This window comes from Microtus pennsylvanicus, chromosome 9 (assembly GCF_037038515.1).
Source record: "Microtus pennsylvanicus isolate mMicPen1 chromosome 9, mMicPen1.hap1, whole genome shotgun sequence".
NCBI lineage: Eukaryota > Metazoa > Chordata > Mammalia > Rodentia > Cricetidae > Microtus > Microtus pennsylvanicus.
The window spans coordinates 89,374,269-89,401,735 of NC_134587.1; positions in this window are offsets into that span (position 1 = coordinate 89,374,269).

Consider the following 27,467-nt stretch of genomic DNA (forward strand, 5'->3'; position numbering starts at 1 on the left):
AGCAGGCATAAGAGTCAAAGACAGCACACACCAGCTGTCAGAAGTTACCCCCAAACACTAAGCCAACAACTACAATATGTATGCAGAGAACCTAGGACAAAACACGGAGGAGGGGGAGAAGGGCGGGAGGAGGGGGAGGGAAATGGGAGGCTGGGAGGAGGTGGAAACTTGTTTTTTTTTCTCATTTTCTCAATTAAAAAAATAATATATATATATGTATATATATATGGAAAAAAAAAGAAAAACCACGCATGTTCTAGCATTGTCTCTTCAGTCCCTGTCAGCCAGCACTCACGAGCCCTGCTTAGTTGCTTCTACAACCTAAGTTCTCCTCATCTCCCTGATCCCTCTTATTTTGTGCTTAAATTTCCTTTTTTTTTATGTATAAACCTTTCTGGTAATTTATTTGTGTCCTTGCTTTTTAAGTACATTTGTTTTCGTATTTGTTTTGCTTTTTTTTAAAAAATTTATTTATTTATTAAAAATTTCTACCTCCTCCCCTCCTTTCATTTCCCTCTCACTCCCCCCATTCCCTCTCTCCCCTCCCTCTTCAATCCTAAGAGAAGTCAGGGTGCCCTGCCCTGTGGGAAGTCCAAGGCCCTCCCAGCTCCATCCAGGTCTAGGAAGGTGAGGATCCAAACAGACTAAACTCCCCAAAAGCCAGTACATGCAGTAGAATCAAACCCCAGTGCCAATATCATTGGCTTCCCAGTCAGCCCTCATTGTCAGCCACATTCAGAGAGTCTGGTCTGATCACATGCTCGTTCAGTCCCAGTCCAGCTGGCCTTGGTGAGCTCCCATTAGATCAGTCCCACTGTCTCTGTGGGTGGACGCACCCCTCGCGGTCCTGACTTCCTTGCTCATGTTCTACACTCTCTGAATTAAACAGTTAAAAATTATCTCAAGCAAAGTAATGTCAGTTACAATCAACAATCCCAATAAACCAAATGATAGATATTTTACTGGTTTGCAAAAAAAAAAAAAAAATTAGCCTTGCTGATCTTCATACCTATCATGCAAATTAAGAGTTGTGTTTACTTTGACTGACTTAGCACTTATAAAGTCTCCTAAAAACTCTTAACAGATCCAACAATTATTTTTCTTCCTTGGTCTTGCATCTATCTGTCTAATCTAGTTGGGGAATTTCTCTGTTCTTTCTGTATAGAAAATCTTACCAGATTTAAGTAATGGCATTTATTTGACCTCTGTCCAATAGTTACCCATTGTGTTTACTTAGCTTGCTTTAGTGATCTTCAGACTTCAGGGACACAGTAATGGCAAGCGTGTGTTTCATTAATTTCTTTCCTGTTAAATTCAGATTAAAGTGTTGTAAAAAACAGAGTTCAACTTAAAAATTAGAGAGTCTTCATGTTTCTTCCTTTACCTAGACTTTTAACCAATTCAAAATCGTTAGGCTTACAGTTGGTGCTTCTTTTATGAATTAAAAATTTGACTTCAATAATATTTTATTGTGATTAATCTCTTAAGGTTTAAAATGCTTAATTAATTTTTATAACACTTGATCATGCCCAGAGGGCTGTGAAGAATTTTAATTAATTTTTAAAATATGAAATAAGTTTGGCTAGGGATGTAGCTCAGGTAGTAGAGTGTTTGCAAACCATGGGCAAGGACCTTTGGAATATTTATAGCATTACAGGCAGGTGTGGATTCCAGATATTTGTTGACGGGGTACAAAGATATAGAGTTCAAAGTCATCCTCAGCTATAGATAGTACTAAACTAGTGTGGGTTATATAAACCTTATGAATAACCCCATAACTAAATTCAATAAAATAAGATAGAACATAATATAATGAACATTTTAAAAGTTGACATTTTTCCATATGTTTAAAAAAAACTTTAGTTTATTAGAATACCCTAAATATAAAAATACTTGTCTAAACTACAGACAACATTGAGCTTATTGTTCAGTCCTTGGATATACATAACAATACAAATTTACATTATTACTGTCTTGAAATTAATATTTAAATTTTTGTATGAAGTATAAACTTTGATAAATGTGTATAATAATACCTTTATGTTAGCAAAATCTATTGAAAGTTCTCCTAGTTTCTTTTCCTTTTGCTGTGATAAAGTACTTAGACATATGCCACGTACTGGCTTTGGGGGAGCCTAGGCAGTTTGGATGCTCACCTTACTAGACCTGGATAGAGGTGGGCGGTCCTTGGGCTTCCCACAGGTCAGGGAACCCTGACTGCTCTTTAGGCTGACGAGGGAGGGTGACTTGATTGGGGGAGGGGGAGGGAAATGGGAGGCGGTGGCAGGGAGGAGGCAGAAATCCTTAATAAATAAATAATTTTTTTTTTTTAAAAAAAAAGAGAGAAGCCGGGCGGTGGTGGCGCACGCCTTTAATCCCAGCACTCGGGAGGCAGAGGCAGGCGGATCTCTGTGAGTTCGAGACCAGCCTGGTCTACAGAGCTAGTTCCAGGACAGGCTCCAAAGCCACAGAGAAACCCTGTCTCGAAAATCAAAAAAAAAAATAAAATAAAATAAAATAAAATAAAAAAAATAAAAAAAAGAGAGAAAGTGTGTACTTGGCTCACTGTTTTAGGAACAATCCATCACTGGCATCAGGGCCATAGGAGTCTGAAACAACTGAGTGAACTCTACCCACAGCAAGATGAAACACAAGAATGCATGCCCAGATTAGACTATATTTTTAGTCCTGTACAACTATGGGAGGCGGTGGCGGGGAGGAGGCAGAAATCCTTAATAAATAAATAAATTTTTTTTTAAAAAAAAGAGAGAAAGTGTGTACTTGGCTCACTGTTTTAGGAACAATCCATCACTGGCATCAAGGCCATAGGAGTCTGAAACAACTGAGTGAACTGTACCCACAGCAAGATGAAACACAAGAATGCATGCCCAGATTAGACTATATTCTTAGTCCTGTACAATCACGGATTTTCTACCTGAGTTATGATGGTACTTGCGATGGATAAGTCTTCCCAACTTAATCATAACACTCAGAAATAATTCTCTAAGACATTTCTAGAGGTTCAACTCCAAGGTAGTTTTAAATTCTGTCAACTTAATAATTAGCACTCATCATCAGATGACAAACCACATTCTCAAGTTCCGCAGTTAGTAATGTCCTTATTTTAAAACATTTATTCAGTGTAGAATTTTTGTTTGGGATTTCCAGCATAATTAATCCTGCAGTATAATGAAGCACTTAATTGATCATATCTCATTGTCCTTAGAACTTTAAGATTTGATTAGAAGTTTCATTGGCTTTATCTTTACAATTATTGGGAAATTAATGTAAAATGTTATATTCTGTAGGGACGAATGATATTTTATCGCTACATTATTATATATAATTACCAATCCTGAATTGTTTCATTATAGGCTCTTTAGTCATTACTGATTTTTATCATATTTGATTCTATAGAGTGCTTTTTCTAAATACTTTTCAAACTGTGGCTACATTAATTAATATTTTAAAGTCATTAGTGGCTCCAAAGGCAAAAATACATGGGCTGCATTTGATCTGTAATAATGAATGCATGTTTCTCTTGTTACTGACAATTATCTTTCCTGATTGAAAAATAATGATAATATAATGCCCAAAGTCGAGCAATTAATGATTCAATATATTGCAAGACAAGTTATACACACATTTAAAGAATTTATGGATTAGTGTATTTAAATGATTTTAAAAAATCAGTTGTTAGTATTAAGTGCCTTAGTTGATTTTATTTGCATATCATTTTCTTTCCAAATCAAACTTATTAGACTCTGTATGTAAATATAAGAGAGTTCATTCCTCTTGCACAGGTTTAATATCTAAGTAGAAGGAAATTACAGAGGTAAACACTAATAAGAAGAACCTTTACTGTTGCTGATCGAATCACAATCTCACCTTAGTTTATGACTGAAACTCTTTCTGCCTTTTGCATAGTTTGACAATCAGAAGCTTTCTGTTCCTTCCCAATCCAACTTGTCCCAGTCTTGGGGACTCCTTTCTCAAGTGAGCTCTCAATGGCAGGGACACATTTTTTCCCACCCTCTAGATGCTAACATTTGTCCTTATATTAATTCTATGAAGTTTGAAGACAGATGCATACATAGACTTCTGAGTTCATTCTTAATTTCAGAGTTACTGCTGGATCATTGGTTAGTGAGTTTTGAAAAAGAAAGCAATGTAAAAGTCTGACACTACAATCAACATCACAACATTAATAACCGAACTCATAATGTGCCAGAACTTTTTGAAGCATTTTTCAATTATCCATAGTTGTGATATTCTGTATCTATGTCATGACTTATATTACTATAACTGACGAGTAAAAAATAAAATGTTTATGGAAAAACTAAGAACGTTTATTCATTATTTCCTACGAAACATCTAACTTCATACTGCTGTTTTCTCATAAGTTTACTTAAATCCCCTTGTTAACTATAGGAGAAACAACAACGAAAACTGCAAAAATCTCTACTTATTTGCTTTACTCAAAAACTTCCTTAAGTTCATTCCTTCTTTGTAATTAGGGTTTTACACACACACACATACACATGAGTCCCACACACCCACATTCTCTTCAATATAAGCTGTCATTAGTATTTTTGAACTTAGTCCTTCTGACAAGTGTAAGATGGTATCTCAGATCATTTGCATTTCCTTGACGCCTGAGAATGTTGAGCAATTCTTTACGTGTTTTTGATCATTTGAGGTTCTTTTGTTGAGAATTCTGTTTATACCTGTATAACATTTTAATGGGATTATTTGGTATTTTGATATTTAGCTTCTTTATAAATTTCAGGGATCATCTCTGTGTTAGATGTGCAGTTGTGAAATTTGCAGAAAAAAATTGATGGATCTAGAAAAGATGATTTTGAGTGAGGTGACCCAGACCCAGAAATACAAACATGGTATGTACTCACTCAGGTGGTTATTAGAAGTAATGCAGAGGATAACCAACATGCAATTCACAGCTCCAGAGGGGCTAGATAGCAAGAAGGGCCCAAAGAGAAGGCATGGATTTCCCTCTAGAGGGAGTATGTTGGGCAGGCTGGGTGCAGAAAACAGGCTGGAGGCAAGATGATAGGGAAAACAACAAAGGAGACATCTTGATAAGGGGTACCATTTTGAAATCAAAGAGAAATCTAGTGCCAGGGAAACCCCCAGAAACTCACAAGGATGACCCCAACTAAGACTCCTAATAATGGTGGAGAGGGTGCCTGAACTGAAATTACTGTAAGCAGATTGCTGACTTCCCTAATTGCCATCAGAGATACTCTATGCAGTAACTGATGGAAGTGTTGGCAGAGATCCATAGACAAGCACTGTGCTCCTAGAGTCTTAGGGTAGAAATGGAGCGGGGACTGTACCAGACAGGGGGTCATAATGGGGGATCCCACCGAAACAACTACCTGGCACACAGAAGCTCATGCATGCTGGACCAACAGTTTCTAGTCCCAATCAGATTGTTTGTCCCTGTTTTAACTCTTCTACAGCTCTGGATGCCTTTTTACTTTAATCTCTGTTGTCTCTGGTTATACAGGCTTCCTCAGTCTGCCCTGGAATACAAGAGACTGGTATGTTTTGCCTCCAAATCACATATGAAATTCCTTACAGAATACACTTTTGAGTTATGATGAGAAAGAGAAAGTCTGCTGGAGTACTAGGGAAATATTTTATCTCCCCATGAAAGTTCCCAGCACTTCTCCCCTTTCTCTTTCCGGCTTTGTAAAAAGTATTGCAAACTCGGAAGCTGTGCTACTCACCTGCAACTAGGAAATCAAACAAGAACTTCAGCCCGCATATCGTTCAGATGGTGGGCCAAAGCCAAGTATCTGAATCTAAAGTTCCTTTTCTGTTAGAAATATTAGATGTGATATCCTTTTTGTATTAATTAGCTTGTTGTCTTTGTGGCAGCAAGAAACACCCAGAGATGAGAGTTTAAGGGTAAAGGAACACACAGGCAGCCATGTTAGGATTTCAAGTGTTGCCAGGAAAGTGTTTAGCTACCACTTGCTCAAGTCTAGGCAGCATTACAGGTTACTGAAAAGAATTGCACTCATTTAATCAAACATTAGTCAAAGGCTCCCCCAGGTGAGTATATTTGATCAGAAAGTTCAAGAATAACTGAGAGTGGTGAGCTGCCTTGTAGGAGGTGGGAATCCAACTAGGATTCTCTGCAAGAGAAGCAAGTGCTCCTAACTTCTGAATCATCTCTCCAGCCCTATAACTGCCTTGCAAATAGAATATTAGTTAGTATTCAACTTTTTATATCTCTCACTAAAGCTAATTAAATGCATACTCTAAAATATGGATCAAAATCATTCTACATTGCAAAATACATTTTAGTATAATCAGATAGTCTTAACCGAGAGTTATTTATTTACCAACATCTGAAAACTTATTTGAAAAAAAAATAATGGCTTTCTCAGAGCCCATTTATTCATAAGATACTTTGTATAATAATAAACTTTGAGGAAATAATGTGAGCGTAGGCAGTTTTAGCACTGCAATCAAGATTTGATATGTGCTTATTCTTGGCATACCTTTATTTTTTTTTAATTTTTGGTAACCTAAATTTGGTTATTTGAACTCTTGTCTCTTGATTTTATTTTGCTTCTGCATTTAGAGTTCTACAAAAATTTAGGTTAAAAGTCCTTCAAAGCAGAGAAGAACTTTAAGAGTACTAAGTATCTTGCACACATTTTCAAAAACATTTTTAATTATATAGACCAAGTAAATTTTCATTATTTCATTCTTCAGAAACGTTACATGAGAAATTTCTGTTTTGCATCTTTATAGTTTGTTTCATAGGTTTATGTTCATGAAGTTTTCTATAAAGATTCTTATCAAATCAAAATAGGTATAAAGACCCCAGTGATAGAACAAAATAAATTTAAATCTTCCCTGTGTTTTAACAATTAATTCACTCTATCATGGTTTCACTTAATAAGAAAAACAGATTGATTTTACAAACTAATTCAACTCCAATAATGTTTAAGATTTCCTAGGGACTGAAAATAATTCAGTTCAATGCTTCAGTACATTCATAAGTAAGCAATCAAAAAGACTACATTTAAAGTCACTACTACTATAAAAGAAGTAGTCTTGTCTTCATATCTGAGTGTTCTCTTTGTAGACTACAGACATATGAAGGGCATTCAGTAGTGACAACAAGAAGGATATTTCCACTCTGCTGTGTTTTTAACCTTAATCAGGTTCAAGTATCAGTAAACGGAGCAACTCTCGATTGAGTGAAAGACTGCATTTTAATTTCAGTAAAACCAAAGTTTTTAATGCTTAAAATTTATACTCTTAAGATCTAAACTATACATAAATGTAGCTTCATCTGCCACAAATGTTGTCCAACTTAAAAAGGGAGCGTAGGGCTGGAGAGATGGCTCAGTGGTTAAGAGCACTGATTGCTCTTCCACAGGTCCTGAGTTCAATTCCCAGCAACTACATGGTGGCTCACAACCACCAGTAATAAAATCTGGTGCCAACTTCTGGCTTGCAGGGACACATGCTTGCAGAACGTTGGAGCACCTGACTGAGCTCCCAAGGTCCAAATGAGGAGCAGAAGGAGGGAGAACATGAGCAAGGAAGTCAGGACCACAAGAGGTGCGCCCGCCCACTGTGACAGTGGGGCTGATCTATTGGGAGTTCACCAAGGCCAGCTGTACTGGGACTGAATAAACATGGGATAAAACCGGACTCTCTGAACATGGCTGACAATGAAGGCTGATGAGAAGCCAAGGACAATGGCATTAGGTTTCGATCCTAATACATGAACTGGCTTTGTGGTAGCCTAGCCTGTTTGGATGCTCACCTTCCTGGACATGGATGGAGGGGGGAGGACCTTGGACTTCGCACAGGGCAGGGAATCCGGACTGCTCTTCAGAATCAAGATGGAGGGGGAATGGAGTGGGGGGAGGGGGAGGAGAGTGGGGAGAGGGGGAGGGAAATGGGAGGCGGGGAGGAGGCAGAAATTTTTTCAACAAAAAAATAAATAAATAAATCTTTATAAGGAAAAAAAGGGAGCGTTAATGCTATAAGTTTTGGTGTTGAAAGGACAAAGTGAAAGTGTTTCCTGCTTTTCCTTCTAACAACTCCCGTTCATTCAATAAATGCATACATGAAAATGGAGTATAAAATAAAATTAAAATACTTGAAATACCTTGTCTCATCAATTGGATATCTTGTGGGGCCATCTGGACGGTCCAGATTTGGTAGCAATCTTGAGTCAGTTTATTTACACTTGAAAGAATAAGGCAATGTTCAATCAGATGCTCTGAAATTTCTCCAGCTGGTGTAACTCTCCATGCACAGACATGTTTATGAAGATGTTTCATCAGAGAATACCTTAGACAATCACATTCAGCCACTTCTCCGTATCTGTAGCTAACTAAACCCATAACTATTAACTGAGTGCTCCCAAGCATTGCTATGCTGCTGCGTCCTACCAAACCTGTCTATCTCTTTTCTGTACTTTTTCTTATAATCTCTACTAAAGATTCCTTCCAAAGAACCACTATATACACTCTTAGAGACAATGGAGAAAAAGTGAATGTTCTTGGCTCCCGTGATAATTTCTGAAGCTCCTATCTTAGATGCAATGCTGTCATGGTTTCCTGTGATATTTATTAGTAACAATCACAGTTCTTGTCTATAATGAAGCTACAATCATAGGTGTCAAAGATTCACACAGTGTAGTAAGTGCTCAGAATAGAATTCCATTCCTGAATTGAGGTGAATGCCCTAAAATGGATTTGAATTGGATTGAAGACATACTCATAAATTATATCTAGTTTATTTCATTTTGACAGAGAAAAATAATTTTTTCTACCTCAAATGAGATTTTTATTCAAATTTTTCTCCATGTAATTTAGAGGTATTTTCTTCATGGTTTGTTCAATTTATCATTTTTTTTAAAACACTGAAATATATTACACCTGTCTCATAATTCTATGTTTGCAAACACTTGGAATACGTAAGAAAATAACATGTCAAAGTAAAATTCATGTGTTTTATGAAAAATTCAACTGTGGCAATAAGTGATTTTGGTCTTCCTTACCACGGACTCAAATGTCTCCTGTGTGGAGTCCTTCCCCATCTTCTCTTTCTAGGCTATTTACGGTGACAGGACTATCCCAGAAGTGGAGCATAGCTTCTGAATACAGACTGAAAATGAAGATGATTTCCCAAGGAAATTAATGTGCACTTTTTTGCCACATCGACACATTGACTTTTTAGCTTGAAAACTAACGTCCATCTTTTTTTCCACACCTACTCATTGACTTTAGCTTGACAACTAATGTCCATCTTTTTGTCCACACCCACACATTGACATTAGCTTGAAAATTAATTTTCTAAGGTCTTTTCATTTGGTTCTTTTCCAATTCTCTGTGGTGTGATTTAGTGAAGCAAAAGAGGACAAATATTTCAAACTTAATGTTTCATCAAGACACAGTTTAGAATGAAAAGCACACAAAGAAATACAATATTTCTATAGGATCCAAATGCTTTTAAATTGGCTTTCATTAGTTGCAGTATGATAAAAATAGCTATTCTTTTCAAATGAGCCCTGTGCCAAAGACACTTATAAACATGTTTAAAATATTTGAGGTAAAATCACATTGCCTAATTTTTTCCCTTTAACTTCTGCTCAGAAAGATATAATTTGAATAGTGAAGCACTTAATCTTGGGACTACTTAGTGATTTTTAAAGGAAAGCAGCCACAGAAATGGAGTGATTTTTATGTGTAGCATGTAGTATGTAGTATAGGAAACATGAAACGTACAATGAGTGGCTATGTTAGATCCAGGGGCAATAGGGAAGCTTCATACTGGCAAAGTAGCTACACGCTAGAAATAGGAATGGAGCTGGGAAAAAAAAAAAAACGTGTACACAAAATTTTTCAGAAAAATGCCATCTTAAAGATGTCTGGATATGGAGATGAAGAAGCGCCATGAGAAACCTAGAAGTTCTGAGGAAACTAGGGATTTCTGAGTAGTGAGCATTAACTTGAAAAAGGTGCTTTTCAGGCCAGGCGGGGTGGGGTTAATGCTTGTGGAAAGTGACTTTGTTATAGTTAGAGCCCCCTGGCAATACGCGTGGTGTTGAAATGAAAAACGCCCTGAGGAATGGTATGATGAGATCCATCGTGCTACAATTGCATCTTCAGTGGATTTCTTGTTGTATACAGTGAGACAAACCTGACTTGGCTCTTGAACTGTTAAAAGGATAAACGCGTACCACATAGGAATCATCTTATTTCATTTATAGAGTTGGTACATTTTACCATTGTGGTAAGTGAAATCGAAATTGTTAAATCACATTTAATTTGGAGAATATATATCTTTGAAGGTTTACTCTTCTTCCAAATGTGTGTTATAGTTAAGATTTTCATCTACATTTTCAAACATTATCATGGACCAGGAAAACAATACAGATCTGAATATTTTAGAACATTTCAATGCAGTGTACTTTGCAAGTTAATTTTTTGAGAATTTCATTACTGAATATATTGTGTTCTGATCAAGCCCGTGCTAGTTCCTCCTTGCCTCTGCTTGACTTTATTCTTAAGTTACACATAGTATGGAAAGAAGAAAGTATATGTAGCATGACAAATCATAAGGAATGTGTCCTGAGTGTGTCATGAGGAAAGAATTTGTGATATGTTCTGTGTCTTCACTGTAACTGTTTCCATGGCATTGATGATATCTAAAGAATATCTAGTAGCATTTCAAAGTATTTGATTACAGAAAACTATGATAACTGAAGTGCAAATTTTCAAGGAAGACACGCTGAGAGTGAAAGCGTAGAATAATTTATCAATCAGGTTGTAATCTGACAAAATAGCTCAGAGGTGTTCGTTTGCCCTCAGGAAAAAGGTCAGACTGGATTTGAATTTAGATTGCATCTTAGTGTAGAAAAATTCATCAATTTATCTCAATTTGGACTCCTCTCTGATCCAAAAATAAGTCTAAATTATTGAAAGTAAGATATGTTTCATGAAGTATGGTTGATCCCTCGTTAAGGAACTGAAGAAAGAGCCATAGTTTCATAAGCAAGCATCTTTGTCAGTGAATAGGGATCCTCAAAGAGGTCATTAATAGAAATATTTGTATTACTTAAACTCATTTTATAATGATTCATGTTGCAAAGAAAATATTCAAAACTGTGGTTGATACAAAGTGAACATATAGTTGAAACATCTCAAAGACCCTGAAACTGAGATGGGGCTTTTTCCTCATTTGACTTCCAGTTTGTTCTACGATACATGTGAAATTAATAATATTGCCCAAATTGACTGTAATATCAAAGGCATGGAAAAAATAAGCTGTAAATCTTTTTTAAAATTTATTTTTTAGAGCCGGGTGGTGGTGGCACACGCCTTTAATTCCAGCACTCGGGAGGCAGAGACAGGAGGATCTCTGTGAGTTCGAGACCAGCCTGGTCTACAAGAGCTAGTTTCAGGACAGGCTCCAAAACCACAGAGAAACCCTGTCTCGAAAAGCAAAACAAAACAAAACAAACAAACAAACAAATAAATAAATAAAATTTATTTTTGAGTATCCGTTTACTTTCTAACATCTTTTGGCAATCTTACAGTTGCTGACAATGAAACTCTCAATAGAGTTCTGCATGCCATGCCAGAAGCAGGATGATTTTGTTCAAGAAAATTAATCTTTGCAGGAGAAAATTTCCAATATCAAGGGATGTTTGAAAACAAGCCTACACATCTTCCTTAGTCATTTTAATGTTTAACTATGTATGAGTGGATTAATATTTCAGGAATTGTAAGCATTTAGTTTCAATATGTTTATCTAGATCTATAAATTGCCAACAGGTATTTATCACCTTTCTCAGTATGGAGATCCGAACTTGTGCAAGCAGATAACTCCACACTAGAATTTCTACATTATTTCTTCCTATAAAGTAACTATAGCTAAGTTCTGGTTTATAAGAAAACCTTCACATGAAATTTGAAATACTAACACAATGTATGAAATGCTACATCATTCATGTTTCTAGCCTATCACACTGAAACAATAATGTATGTATAAAACTGCTAACACCCACGGAGAGTGTTAAATAACATTTAGTCTACCTCAACATTCACATGTCCACCACCAAACCCATATTCTGGAATGCAAATACATCACACTTCCAAACATATTATGTTTATGTTTTTTGTTTGTTTGTTTTTGTGTTTGTTAGTTTTCAAAGTAAAGATATTTAAAAGATAACTTAATAAAATATAGAAACATTCCAGAATTGTAAAACTTATAGTAAGAAAAACCATGCTTTAACATTCTCACAATGTAGTTTTAGAAGCTCACAGTTTTTAGTCTTCAGTTATAATGTTTACTTTTTGATTCTTGAAATGAGGGCTGGGAACTCCATAGCTAGTCTTTCCATTATTCTCTATTGAAATTATTATAATATGATGCTAAAATGCTGAGGTTGGAAACAAATTATTCATTGTGCATTTTTGTAAATATCTTAAAATTTGCATCAGTAACGTGTTGATCTACTTACACCTAATTGAGCTGCACTGGAATTCCATACAACACATTGTCTTGCGACACTAATTAAGATAAGTCTTGGGCATTCTCATTTAGGTATTACAGGCAAAATATACTGTCAGCCTGTGACTTTAAAATATTCCTTCCATCATTCTTCACCAAACACTACATTATAGATTATATTAATGACAAAAGTAATTTATGATGGTCTATTTTTTGTCTCATGTGTTCTTTATTTCATATGTAAGGCAATTAATAGGTTTAAAGTTGGAAATAAAAGAGTTAGATTTATACATTATTAGAAGTAAAGTATATAAATGACTTTTTTCACTAGTCAAATTATAATTCCATGACATGAAATGAAAATAATTTGGACTTAAATTAATAGAATTTAAGCAGTATCATTAATCCTCCAATTTATCTTTTAAAATAAAAACATTTAAAAACAGTTTAGTGACTGTGATAGTCTTGCTTACATGAAGATATTGTTTCACAGTGTGTGGTTCCTCTGAGGGACAGTTAGGATAACAGGTCACCTGGAACTTCCAGGTGTTTTTGAGCTGAGCAGCCAGGTGAATGCTGAGGGAAAAAAAAAGCAACTGGATTCTCTGTAAGAGCAGCAAGTGCTTGACCATTCCCAGCCCTCCTAACTCTATTTTAAAAAACAAAATAAAAAACAGCAACGAGAAAGACAAACCAACCAAATAAACAAACAGACAAAAACAACAAAACAAAACAAATACACCTCATAAGTGGATATTAGATGTAAAACAAAGGATAAGCAGACTACAATCCACAGTTCCAGAGAGGCTAGGTAATAAGACACTAAGAGAGACACATGGATCACCCGGGGATGAGGAATTAAATGAGATCTTTTATGTAAACTAGGGACAGGGGGTGCTGGTAAAGGGGAGGGGTTGGGAGATGAAAACATGAATGAATGGGCTGGTCGACAGGAGAGAGGGATGGAGTGGGAGAATAATCAAAAAGAGATCTTGATAGAGTCACTCTGGGATTAGAGAAAATCTGCTGTTAGGTAAATCCCCAAGAATCCGCAAGGATGTTCCCAGCTAAAACTTCTAGCAATAGTGGAGAGGGTGCCAGAACTAACACTGACTTTCCCATGTAATCAGATTGGTGACTACCCCAAATACTATTATAAAGCCTTCATCCAGTAACTGATGAGCCAGATGCAGAGATCCACAGCCAAACAAAGGGCCAAGTTCTGGGAATCCAATAGAAGAGAGGGAGGATGGACTATATGAGCAAGAGCAGTCAAGATCCAAGATCATGAGAGAGAAATCCATAGAGAGCTGAACCGTGAATTCTAGATTCACAGCTGTGTAGTCTCCATGGACCGAACGAGGCCCCCATATGTGGAAGACAGTGGTGAAGCTTGGGTTACCTCATGGGGCCCCTGTCTGTATGACCACGATCTATCCCTGGGGCATGAGCTAACTTGTTGGATCCCTATAGTGGAATAGCACACTCAGTCTTAATGCAGGGGGAGGGGCTTGGTCTTGCCTCAACTTTATTTGCCAGACTTTGTTGACTCTTTATGGGAGCCTTTACTTGTTGGGAGGAGAGGATGGGGGTTGTGCTAGGTGGGAGGCCAAATGGGGTTGGAGGAGAAATGGGAGGTAAAACTTGTGATTGGAATGTAAAATAAAATTAAAAATCAAATAATTAAATTTTAAAAAGGAAAAAAAAAAACTTGAATAAAACATTGTATGAATTTTACACATGCTGCTATGTAATCAGCATTCTTTATATGATTTGATATTCTTCTTCAGAAAAGTTTTCAGAATTCTTTCTCTTTCTGTCTTTGTCTATCTCTTGCTTTCTCTCTGAGTCTGACTCCCTCTCTTTCTGTGTGTGTGTGTGTGTGTGTGTGTGTGTGTGTGTGTGTTTATCCTGCAGTACTGATAAGGTATTATAGTCCTGTATTGTGATATAGTTATTAGAGTTAAGAAATGTTTCAAAGTCATTTTTATTTACTAATAAGAAGTCTTAATTTTCTTGGTACTTAAAGTATCTCTTGAGTTTTGATCATCTGTATTTCACTTCACTTGGCACACCTGATTCAAACTTAATTGAATAATCACGAAACAATTAGAGGCATCCTCAACTAGTAAGTTCTTAATATTTTTCTCTCTATTGTTTTTCATGCCATGATTTTACTTGCCATGGATTATTATTTGCCTACTAATTGATACTTTATTCCTAGATTCCTGTGTTGTGTGATTGGCTCCTATATTCATGACTTACTTCATTTTACAGGGATCACTCCTGCATAATTTGGGCATCATAAATTTATATCTTTAAAGCTTGCCTAGGAGGTTATATTTATATGGAATTTCCTGACTATTGATGCATTTAACTTGAACATTTTAAGTTATCTTTCTGTTTTGAAATTCTAGTTTCTGAGGAAATTTCAAGTAGCTTGCCAAACATTTGCTGTTTTGCTCAGTTGTATTAATATAAATGCCATCTGTGTATTCAGTTCAGAATGCAAAACAGATTACATACTAGCAATTTGATGTCTTCACATTATGTTTAGTATGAACATAGTCAGGTACTGTGAACTAAATATTGGAAAATACCTGATAATCCAAAGGATTACATGGAGACTAGCCAACATCTGGTGCAACTTTGGACTTATGCTTTCTGATTTCTTATAAAAATGTAACAAAATATCACTTGGTATATGTGAGAGCCCACTGTACAAATCCTAGGATATAAGCCTCATTCCTCCATCTGCTCAAGTCTCATGGCAAAATTTCTGTAAAGCAGATTACTCTCTTTATAATTTGGATTGCTTCGCAATCAAGAATTCTTGAGCCTGATTACCTCTGCAAGGCTTATCTTTATGTGATATACTTCTTAATAACTTTTTATACTGTACCCATCAGTCCCATATGCCTAGTTTGTTCATAGAAAGATGCTCGAAGCAGGGACCAGAGCAGAACCATCTTCAAAAGTTAAGCTAAATGCTAGTCACAGTATTCATGTATTTAAGACACACTGATCTAATTATCTTTACCTCTGCCAACTACTATTATATATAATATTTCATGTTACAACCTATTAGGTTATGTTACAGTGCATTAAAATTATTTCCTATGTTCAATTACAAGTTTCATTGAAGTGTTATGTACATTTGTTATTATAGATAAGACATAATCATTTCTTACTTCTAGAAAGTTCACTCATTGCAATCCCAGGAAATTTAAAATTCCACTCAGAATGTTTTGCTTTAAGATTATTTATTTAGGTGTATTTGTGCACATACCTTAAAATAACTTAAAATAATTAATTTGTGTATCCAATTTTGACTTATTTAAATATCAATAAACATTATCTGCTATTATATGCAACAAAGTTTGCAGAGGAGATATTGAGATCACATAGAAGATAAATCAACTGGCAAATTACAGATCGTGAATCAGAATGTAATTTTGTTTCAAAGGATTTTATTCATGTAGTTTTTTTTTTTTTGTTCCTGTTTCAAGAGCAGATATTTTAGGGGTTTGCTTTGCCTTTTTGTTGTTGATGCTACATTTTTGAGACAAGGAGACAAGGCTTCTCTGGGTAGCTCTGGCTTTTGACTGTTCTGGAACTTTGTAGTCTTGGCTGACCTCAGCTCGGAGATCTGCTTGCCTCTGTCTCCCAAATTCTGAGATTAAAGGTGTGTGCCACCACTGCCAGTCTTATGTTTAGTCTGAGTGACCAGTAAACATATCTACTGTTTATTTGCTTGATTTTGATTATTTTGATGTAATCAATATTATTATCAAAATGGTGATTTAATCCCTTTTACTTGCTTAATTTCAATTTCTGATTTGTTTGCCACTTTCAGAAAGAAATTAGGTAAGACTTGTTACAGAATCTTTTATTAACTTTCAGACATTTTTATGATTTTGAAATTGATAAATGATAAACTGTTAGAGAAATGGATTATTAGTCCATATAAAATAGTTACTAATTTACTCTTTATTTTTTATGATAGCTACAATTAGCTTTCTAGCCATTGGTTTTAATGTAAAGAGATCTCCGAGTTGAGATGTGGAGATGGTGCACATCTTTATTCCAGAATTCAGGAGGCAGATACAGACAGATATCTATGAGTTCAAAGCCCGCTTGTTCTAAAAAGTGTGCCCCATAAAAACCCTGTCTTGAAAAATAAACCAAACCAAAATAAAACAAAACAAAAATCAAAAGATGAGATGTGAAAACTGTTTAAAATCCATGAAGGTGCAACCTTCTACAAACTTGAAAAAACTCTAATAATGAAACAATTCTGATTTCAACTCCCTCTAAAGTACAGTTGTGTTTATATTGCTGAAGTGTTCCCAAGGTATGGTTAACTTTGGAGATTTTTTCATATTATTAGTTACTTTGAAAGTTCACTGTGATCCATTCTACAGTCAAATCACAATATGTATGTTTAGGGACTAGATAAATAGCTCCCTTTAGGAAAAATAGAAAGAAAACAAAATTAAAACACAAATCATTTGATTATTCTCAAACTATTCCCAAATAACCCATGCCTGAACTATTTGATTAGCATACTCATCTCATGAAACATATAAAGGTAATCCTTTTGGCCCGCTGACATTTCCAATATTTTAATTGGGATACCACGCCCTTATTATACTTTACTTCAGGGATGCGATAGTACAGATGGAACATTCTAAATGGAATAGCCCTCAGGCAAGGTCCTCCACTGTGCCTAAATGATAAATGATAAATGTACTTGTCAGAATTCTTTATTTTAAGCTACCATCTTTCCTCTTTTTTCCTCTTTAGTTTAAATGTTAAATTATCTCATTTACTTAGTTGATAAAAATAATATTTTTTTATTTTAGGCATTGTGCTACTTAATATTACTCAAATAATATGCTCTATAAAGGCACAATGTAAAAATTACTTAGTTCTACAAACACACAAAGATGGATATTTCTTAGATTTTCTTAATCATAATTTTGCAAGTTTGTTTTTGATGATTTTAAAAGAATTCTTAAAAAGACACCAATGCCTGGATAAGAGATTCTTTGATTACCTTAAAGTCTGTTGCACGATCCTGAACTCACTGGGGTTTTCTAATACAAAAACACATTATTCTGTTTAGATCATGAAATAATTGAGATAAAGGAAAAGATGATGAAGAACAAAAATTCAAGAAAATGAACTTTGAAACATGAAAAATAAAAACTCAAGCAAATCTAAATTAGATAAATTTAATGATTAAAATTCTTTATTAAAAATGTTTTAAGAAAATCTAATGCGGTACACAAATCAAAACAAATATGACATATGATAATGGATGAATTATTGAATAAAAAATATATTCAAAGACAACACAATTCATAATATGTATACAGAAAATGCACAATAATTTTTAAAGCATAACAGAACATAAGATTGAAGATAAATCATATTTTATAATTCACATAAACAATGTGTAGACTATTTTATATTCCCATAAGAGAAATCCTGAATAACTATGGCTACATATTGCATTTTGACAAATATGAGTGATAACATAATGTTAAATATACTCCGAAGCATAAGTTACAGAATATTTAAAACTAGAAAGCAAATGTTGAAGTTTGAAAACACAAATGAGCACCCTGAAGAAATACAAAACAATGTAAGCATGGATTAAAAAATATAAAATTCAACATGAAGGCAATGGTATGAGGCTTGGACCAGAAGGAGAACCTGTCATAAGTACAGATGGGTCATTGATTGGGTATTGAAAGACTAAAATTAAGGATGTTACATATTTTTCAATGCTGAAAGTATGCCAAAAAACCCAAGGCTTTGAATTAAGGCAGCTCTATGCACCTGTAATAGAAAGGGGAAATGATTATTGATAAACATGAAGAGAGTTATTGATAATTGTATTTGATTCAGAAATCATTGAGGAACTATAACTGATGGTCACCTGAGCATGAACCAAAGTATTGTTTTAAAACTAAAATCAAATCTTAAAATTGCATAAATAGAAGATGATTAAGAAAATATTGTGTTGTAGGAAGGCTGTTTGTTCCTGGCTGCCCAGACTGCTGAAATAACCACACAAAAATTGTATTAATTAAATCACTGTTTGGTCTATTAGCTCTAGCTTCTTATCAGCTAGCTCTTACATCTTAATTTAACCTATTTCTTGTTTTTTATTGATTTTCGTTGAGCTCTACATTTTTCTCTGCTCCCCTCCCTGCCTCTGCCCTCCCCTTCAACCCTTACTCAAGGTTCCCATGCTCTCAATTTATTCAGGAGATCTTGTGATGGAGGAAGGTCATTGGTTAAATAAAAAGAAACTGCTTGGTCCTCATTGGTTAGAAGGTAGGTGGGAGGAGTAAACAGAACAGAATGCTGGGAGGAAGAGGAAGTGAGCTCAGACTCCACAGCTCTTCTCTCGGGAGCAGAAGCCTCAGAAGAGAGGCCATGCTCCACTCTTCCAGGCAGATGCACACGATGAAGCAAGCCGCCAGGTCAGACATGCTGAATCTTTCCCGGTAAGACCGGAGCTACACAGATTATTAGAGATGGGTTGATCGGGATATCAGAATTACCCAGTAAGGGCTAGAGCAGAATGGGCCAAGCAGTGATTAAATGAGTACAGTTTGTATGTTGTTATTTCAGGCATAAGCTAGCCGAGCAGGCGGCTGGGGTGTTGGGGACGCAGCCCCGCCGCGCTTATTACTACAATCTTGTCTTTTTCTATTACCCATGTAGATTAGATCTATGTATGTCTCCCTTAGGTTCCTCATTGTAACCTGTTTCTATTAATCTGTATATTACCACATGGCTGTGGCTTACCAGCAAGGTTGTGTTAGAGAGAGTTTGAATGGAGTTATCTTTCATGATTAAATAATGATGATTCAAAAGCAGTGAGTTACTATATAATAATCCCAGTGCCAACTGTGCACTATGTCCATGTAAATCATTGGTTAGTGAGACCCCACAGGTACCAAACACAATAGAAGTTCTATAAAAGACTTGCTTTTATATTATACTTACTGTTTTATTGTATTTTATCATGTGTATGTGTACTATATGTATCACTGTCTGGTATAGGATTTTGAGTGTAGATACCCGAGGATGCCAGAGTTGTAGATCTCCCTGAAGCTGCAATTGAAAACGTTTTTGATCGAACCATGTGCTACAAACTTAACTCTGTGGCCTCTGCATAAAGAATATGACTCTTACCTATGGAGTTATATCTTTATCTTTCAATATTAGTTCTTGTCACTACTTTTAGCTTCAACCAGAAATATAAAATAAAGTCATATTTCTGAAGATACTACCTCTCTCTCTCTCTCTCTCTCTCTCTCTCTCTCTCTCTCTCTCTCTCTCTCTCTCTCCCTCTCTCTTAAGAACAGGAACACTTTAAGCCAAGTGAGCAGGCCTAGAATTCTGACAAAGTAATCCACCTCAAGAGCATATATACTACATCTCTTGATTTTAAAATATAAAACTAACCCTGATGCTTCTTCCTTGCTGGCTACATTTAGTAGTGTGAGAAGGTACTAGGCAGGCTTCTGGGGAAAAAAAAGACATCAATGATCTTACCCATCTGTGAATCCAGTGGTCATCACCACCAATTTTACAGGCAAGACTTACCTGCACGTATAGTAATAAAATGAGAGTTATAGGGGCAGTCAAGCAGTCATTGATTGGATGTGAGGTATAAACCGTAAGATAATCCATATATGATACTCTAAACCCTAGTCAAAAAGTGTATGCTTGGAGAGTTTTTAAGCCCTAGAAGAGTACTTAATATTATCAATTAACTAAATTGACATAGCTTCAAACTATCATAAATACTTGTTTATACCCACAAACAAAATCTACTATTAGAGTGTAATATCTACTTGAAGTAGATGGCAGTAATACCATTGACTACCGAATATGCTAAGAATAGAGAAAGTTGATGGTCTATTCCTAAAAATGTCATTTATACCATTGCCTCAAAAGCTTAAGTAACACTGTAGAAGAGTAGATAGAGACAATGTAAAAATGAGAAGAAAGGGAGTATGGCAGAGGACTTCATTCCATATATGACATTTTCTAGCAAGGTAGTCATACCATCTGCATTCATTTTTACTGGGTGTGATGGTGTCAACAGTCAGGCATTGACTTACAAAGAAATTTGTAGCCCCTTCTTTTCTGTTGAACTATAAACTATCAAACTTATTGAAGAGGAGTAGTGATTGTGGTCAGTTTGGTGTCCACAAGTGAGCCCAGTTGGCTTTACTGGCTTGTTCCTCACTAGTACATAGACAGCCCAAGATAAAGCCACTGAGCCCCAAAACAAAACAAAAATATAAGAACATGGGAAAGAGATATTAGAAAAAAATGGAGGCCAACTGTGGGGGAAGAGAGATAAGAGAATGCAGTGGAAAGATAATTAGAATATACTATATGAATTAATTTAATTGTTAAGCAACAGATTCAATTACTAAAAACATGTTGTAATACCATGTACTATTAGCTGAATCATATTTTATGGGCCTGATGGTCTGACTCAGCAGTTAAGAGCACTTTTGTTCTTGTAAAGACTTAGGTTTGGTTCCCAATCAACCCACAGAGGTTTACAGCCACATTCAACTACTGATTCAAAGAATCTAGTGCCCTTTTCTGACCCTCAAAGGTACTAGTATACATGCATGCTGGTAAAACACACAAATGTGAAAGTATTAAAAATGAATTAAAGTCTGGAGAAATGGCTCAGCAGTTAAGCAGCATTGACTGCTCTTCCAGAAAACCCAGGTTCACTTCTCAGCACCCACATGGCAGCTCACAACTGTCTGTAATTCTAAGATCTGAAAACTTTACAAAGATATACATGCATGCAGGCAAAACACCATTGCACATAATAGAAAAAATAAATTAGATAAATGGGGTTGGAGAGATGGCTCAGTGTTTAAGAGCATTTGATACTGTTCTGTGTTCAATTCCCAGCACCCACATGTTAGCTCACAACTGTCTGATGCTTTCTTTCTGCTGTGCAGATGTACATGCAGAACAGTACCCATATTGACAAAATATGTGAATTAATAGAATATTAAAAAATAAATAAATTGGATGAGTTATGTTTGAGTTCTATCTTAAACTTTGGTTTGACTTCAAAGTCTCAAAGTACATGTACTATACATAGAAAGTTTAAGTTTTCTATCAACTTAAGATATGGATAAAACATGAAAATAAAGAGATAACATTGTAGAACAAGGACTGATAGTAAAGGCTAAACATTATATATATATATATATATATACATATATATACACATATATGTGTGTGTGTGTGTGTACATCATAATCCAAGTACCAGAAAAGCTGAGGCCAGAGAACCACTGTGAATTAATATTCTTGGTGTATGTATAGAAGACCAGCAAGTCCTGTTCTCAAAATAACAACAAAAAGAAAAAGTATAATATTTAATTACTGATAATGTTTACTACAGATTGTAAACTGTCAACAATTCTAAGTGTAAATAGAAAACACTATGTTACCTAAGGATTTTCATTGTAAGCTTGACACTGTGCACAGTGAAATCAAACTAAAGACCCAAGGATTCCAGCCCTCTCTTATCCATCCAGAATACTAAAATAATTCAATTGAAGGAAAACACTCTGGACAAGAGAGACTCAATACTTTTTTGATTAATGGTAAATGAATAACTGAAGTTCAATTTTTTGAGCAGTTTTTCCTTTTAGGTAAGTAGAGTATACTTTATTTCCTCATGAAGAAAATGTATGGATGCCTTATGTGATGATGAAGATAAAACAAATGTAGAGAAAGAATCCATAAGATAGGCCAAGAAATTAATCTACCTCTATCTAAATCTAAATGTAACAACTGTAGTAATAGAAATAGGCTACACTTTGAACACTATGCACATGACCACTCTGAAAAGAAGGCCAGATGTATTACATGAGCTAATGTTCTGGCATTGTTATGCTTAATTCGGTTTTATTGTTATATAAATAACAATAAAAGTAACAATAAAAGTATTGAGTCTCTCTTGTCCAGAGTGTTTTCCTTCAATTGTTATATTGTTAAATATATAGTTCTTCCTCAATCCTACTTTTTAATATTTTAGTGTTGTCTTTGTCACCTGCTCCTCCAATAACGCAAATGTTCTCTAAAGTACAGAGATTAATACACAGTAGCCCCTCTATGGAACAATTTAATTTTTTGGCAAATATACCACATATTTACTGATTTCCACCATGATCTAGTCAACATTTTTATGTATCCTCCTTCTGTACCTGTAGGAAGTCATGTATCATTCTACTTTCAAGTTTCTGTCACCATACCCAGTTTCCCTCACGAACAATGATACAGAAATATTAAATAAAAAACTGGCAAACCAAGAACACATCAAAACAATTATCTACCCAGATCAAATAAGCTTCAGTTCAGAGATGCAGGGATGGTTCAGAAAAAAAAAATCTGTGGATGTAATCCAACATATAAAAAAACAGAAAAAAATACATGATCATCTCATTAGACACTGAAAAAACTTTTGATAAAATCCAACACTCTTTAACGATAAAAGTTTTCAAGAGATCAGGGACACAAAGTACATACATAATAAACATAATCGAGGCAATATATACCTAGCTGATAGTCAACCTCGAATTAAATAGTGAAACAGAGAGCAATTCAAGTAAAATAAGAAAAAAACAAGTCTGTCTACTCTCTCCATATTTATTCAATATAGTACTCGATGCTGTAGCTAGAGCAATGAAAGAACTAAAAGAGATCAAGAGAATACAGATTGGAAAGGAAGAAGCTAAAATATCATTATTTGTAAAGTATATAACAGTATACATAAATAACCCAAAAATTTTATGAGGGAACTCCTACAGCTGATAAACATCTTTAGTCAAGTTGTTGGATATAAAATTAACTCAAAATCAGTACATAAATCTTATACATAAATGTTAAACAGGATGAGAAAGAATTCAGGGAAACAACACCTTTTACAATAGCCTCAAATAAAGGAAAATATCTTGGTGTAATTCTCATCAACCAAGTAAAAGACTTGAATGATAAGAACTTCAAGTTTTTGAAGAAATAAACTGGAGAAATTAGAACATGGAAAGATTTTCTATGCCCAGAAGTGGATCTATAGGTTTGACCTAGAAAAATGACCATCATACCAAAAGGGCTCTACAGATTTATCACAATCCCCACCTTGAAAAAAAGATACTCCATTTTAAATGGAACAACAATGACAGCAAAACAAGCAAGCGAACAAACAAATAAAAACACAGGATAACTAAAACAATCATGTCCAATAAAAAAAATTTCTGGAGGTATCATTATCCCTGATACCACAGAGCTACAGTTATTAAAACACCACAGTACTGCCATAAAAACAAGCAGGTAGATCAATAGAATGGAATTAGAGACCTAGGTGTAAATTCACACACCTATGGAATCCTGATGTTCAACAAAGAAGCCAAAATTATACAGCGAAAAAAAGAAAGCATCTTCAACAAATGGTGCTGATATAATTGGATGTCAGCATGTAGAAGAAGGCAAATAGATCCATATCTATCACCAAGAACAAAACTCAAGTCCAGGTAGATCAGAGACCTGAGCATAAATCTCGATATACTGAATCTGATAGCAGGGAAAGTGAAAAATAGCCTTGAACACAGAAGCAGAGAAGACAACTTGCTGAACAGAAAGAATACCAGCAATGCAGACACTAAGATCTGCAATTAATAAATAGGACCTCATGAAACTGAAAAACTTTGGTAAAGCAAAGAAAACTATTAACAGGACAAAATAACAGCTTACAGAATGAGAAAAGGTCTTTACCAACCTCACATATGGCAGAGAACTGATTTACAAAATATATAAAGAACACAGACAAACAAAAAAACTAGACAAAATAGCCCAGCTGTTAAAAACAACGACTAATGAGAGCCTTAAAAGTTTAAGGGTTCAATTAATGACACCTGAATGAGCTAAAAGCGGGCTACAATTCTGAAGGTAAAGAAGTCTACTCCCAGTGGGAATCGTCTGTCCATGTCTCTTCAACCCATCATTTCTCATTGTTCTCCTTGTACTACACTGTTCTTAGGTATTTGTTTGTTGTTTATTCTACCTATTACAAACATTCCCAGTAATATATATTCTTAAAACCAGCAATTCCTCTGCCCTAGCAGGTTCCAGGGTCAGAATTTGCCCTATAGGAAATCAGGTGAGGGTTTTCACATGTGTTCTCGTATGTACACACACGTACACTCATTCACACACACATACACACACACACAGAGAGAGAGAGAGAGAGAGAGAGAGAGAGAGAGAGAGAGAGAGAGAGAGAACTGTGTGAATGGCTATTACACCTCCAGTGAACTTATTGAACAAAGCCAGTTAAGAAAGGGATTAATTCATCAGGAAATTATCGAGGGGAAGGTTAGTGTGTTACATTACAGTTTTAGATGGTTAGTAAAGAACTGAAAGGTTTATTTTCAGTAAAATTATGAATAGGGCACAGATTGTATTTTAAATCAGTTTGCCGCTTCTTTTTCCCCAGTATGCATAGAGGATACCAGGTAATTAGGAAACCTAGGGGAAACTGATGGCTCTGGATCAGATATCACATATACAAGATGTAGTTTCTGTGGGCCTAGGTCTGGAGTTAGGCTTACTGTTCTAACAGAAGGACCCAGGCCTCTAAATGATCAGTTCTGGGCTATGCTGTTATCAGTCATTCTGGTTGTGGGGTAAAAGCAGAGCAACAGCTTGGGCAGGTAGTAATTCTATGTCCTTGGAGAACTGTGAATATCTTATATGGGATGGGATGCTGTTTGCCTAAATACTGACCAAATGCCTGCTGATAAAGATAATTGCAGGAAGGTAGATCTCTGCACTTACCTAGGGGAGAAAAACGGAGGACTAGCAGTGAGAAACTGTTCTCATGAAACAGTTCTGAATGGTGGGAATTAATTCTCAAATATGTAACTGAAAATGGAAGTCAGCAACAGCAAAAAAATCTACAGCAAAAGAAGGCCATTTTATACTCAAAGCGATAACACCAAAAAGCCTAGCCTTTTGATTTAGCCTTTACCAGATCCCTTGGTTCTGATAAGCCACTGGTGAAAAGATGGCTGAGCAATTACCGTATAATGTTGTGACTTGTAGCAAATGACATCATGAAATTTGCAGACAAATGATGTAACCAGAAAAAAAAATCAACCTGAGTGAAATAACCCAGACCCAGAAAGCCCAGAAAGACAAAATGGTATGAATTCACGTATAAGTAGGTATTAGCTGTAAAGTAAATGATAAAGACGCTACAATCCACGGACCCAGAGAGGCTAGGTAACAAGGATAGCTCAAGGCAGGACACATGGATTTCCCTGGGAAGGGAAAATAAAAGAGATTTCATGGGTGGACTGAGGGTAGGTGTGGATAGAAACCTGAGTGGTCAGGGTGTGGTGTGGTTGAGTGGAGAGTCCTGAAAGAGATAACTGGAAAGGTTTGGGGCATGTAGAAACTCCCAGGAATCTACAAGAATGATCCCAGCTAAGGATCCTAGCAGTAGTAGATATGTAGTCTGAACTGGCCATCTCCTATGACCAGGTAACACTTCCAGTGGAGAGAGTCTGGGACATCAAACTAGACTTGTAAACTTGAGCTGCCCTCTGTCTTGCCTATAGCATGTCACTGGGTAAGGGTCACATAGAGATTGACGAGTGGCCAACCAATGACTGATCCAGCATAAGACGAATGTCAAAAGGGTAAACCCACCCCTGACGTTGCCTGGAGTTCCAGGACCCAGAAACTGGATGGTTCAGAACCAAACACAATTGGAGAAAAACTGTCAATGTAATGATGCCCAGTTTTATTCTGCTATACTCATAGATTGTTGCTTAGCCCAATTTTCATTAGAGAGGTTTCATCAAGCAACTGGATACAGAGACAAAGATCCTCAGTCAAACACTAGGCAGAGTTCAGACAATACTGCTGCAGAGAGTGTGGAAGGACTGTAGGAGCCAGAGGTGTCAAGGACATCACAAAGAAACCAATGGAGTCAAATAACCTGACCTTCTAGAGACTCACAGAACCAGAACTGACAGCTAGGAAGTCTGCATATATGGAACAGTTGCGTAGCTTGACCTTTTTGTGGGACTTCTAGCCGAGGGAGCAGGAATTGTATCTAAAACTTTGCTTACTTTTGGGCTCCTATTCCTTATACTAGGTTGCCTTGCTCAGCATTAATACAAGGGGTAGGTGCTTAAACTTACTGCAACTTGATGTGACATGTTTTGTTGATAGCCATGGCAGGCCTGACTTTTCCAAACAGTAGTGGATGAAGTGTGGATGAGGGAGGGTAAAGTGGAGGTCGGAGAGGAATTGGGGAAAGAGAAGAGAGGGAAAACTGAAGTTGGGATGTAAGATAAATAAATAAAATTAAAAGAAAAAAGAAGAAACTATACAACTTAGGGCCACGTGGTGGTGATGCACACCTTTAATCACAGCACTCAGGAGGCAGAGGCAGGAGGATCTCTGTGAGTTCTAGGCCTGCCTAGACTACAACAGCTACTTCCAGGAAAGGCTCTAATGCTAAACAAAGAAATGCTATCTCAAAAAACAAACAAACAAACAAAAAACCACAATAAACAGAAAAAACAAAGAACCTATAAAACTTAAAAGAAAGAAAGAAATGGTTACTAACTTATTCCAAAATGAATCTGGTTTTATGTGTACTTGGTCAGTTCTTTCTTGCTACATAAGGTTAGGTACTTGTGTGGGTCAATATGGCTGCAGTATTAGTGTCAGTATTTGGTGAAATAATGCCTGCATGAGAATGTGAACTGCTATGATTTGTAAGTTATAATGATCACATTTAATAAGGGCATGAATGTCAATTTTCATATGGTGTCCATTGCAAGGATTTTATAAACAGTTTTG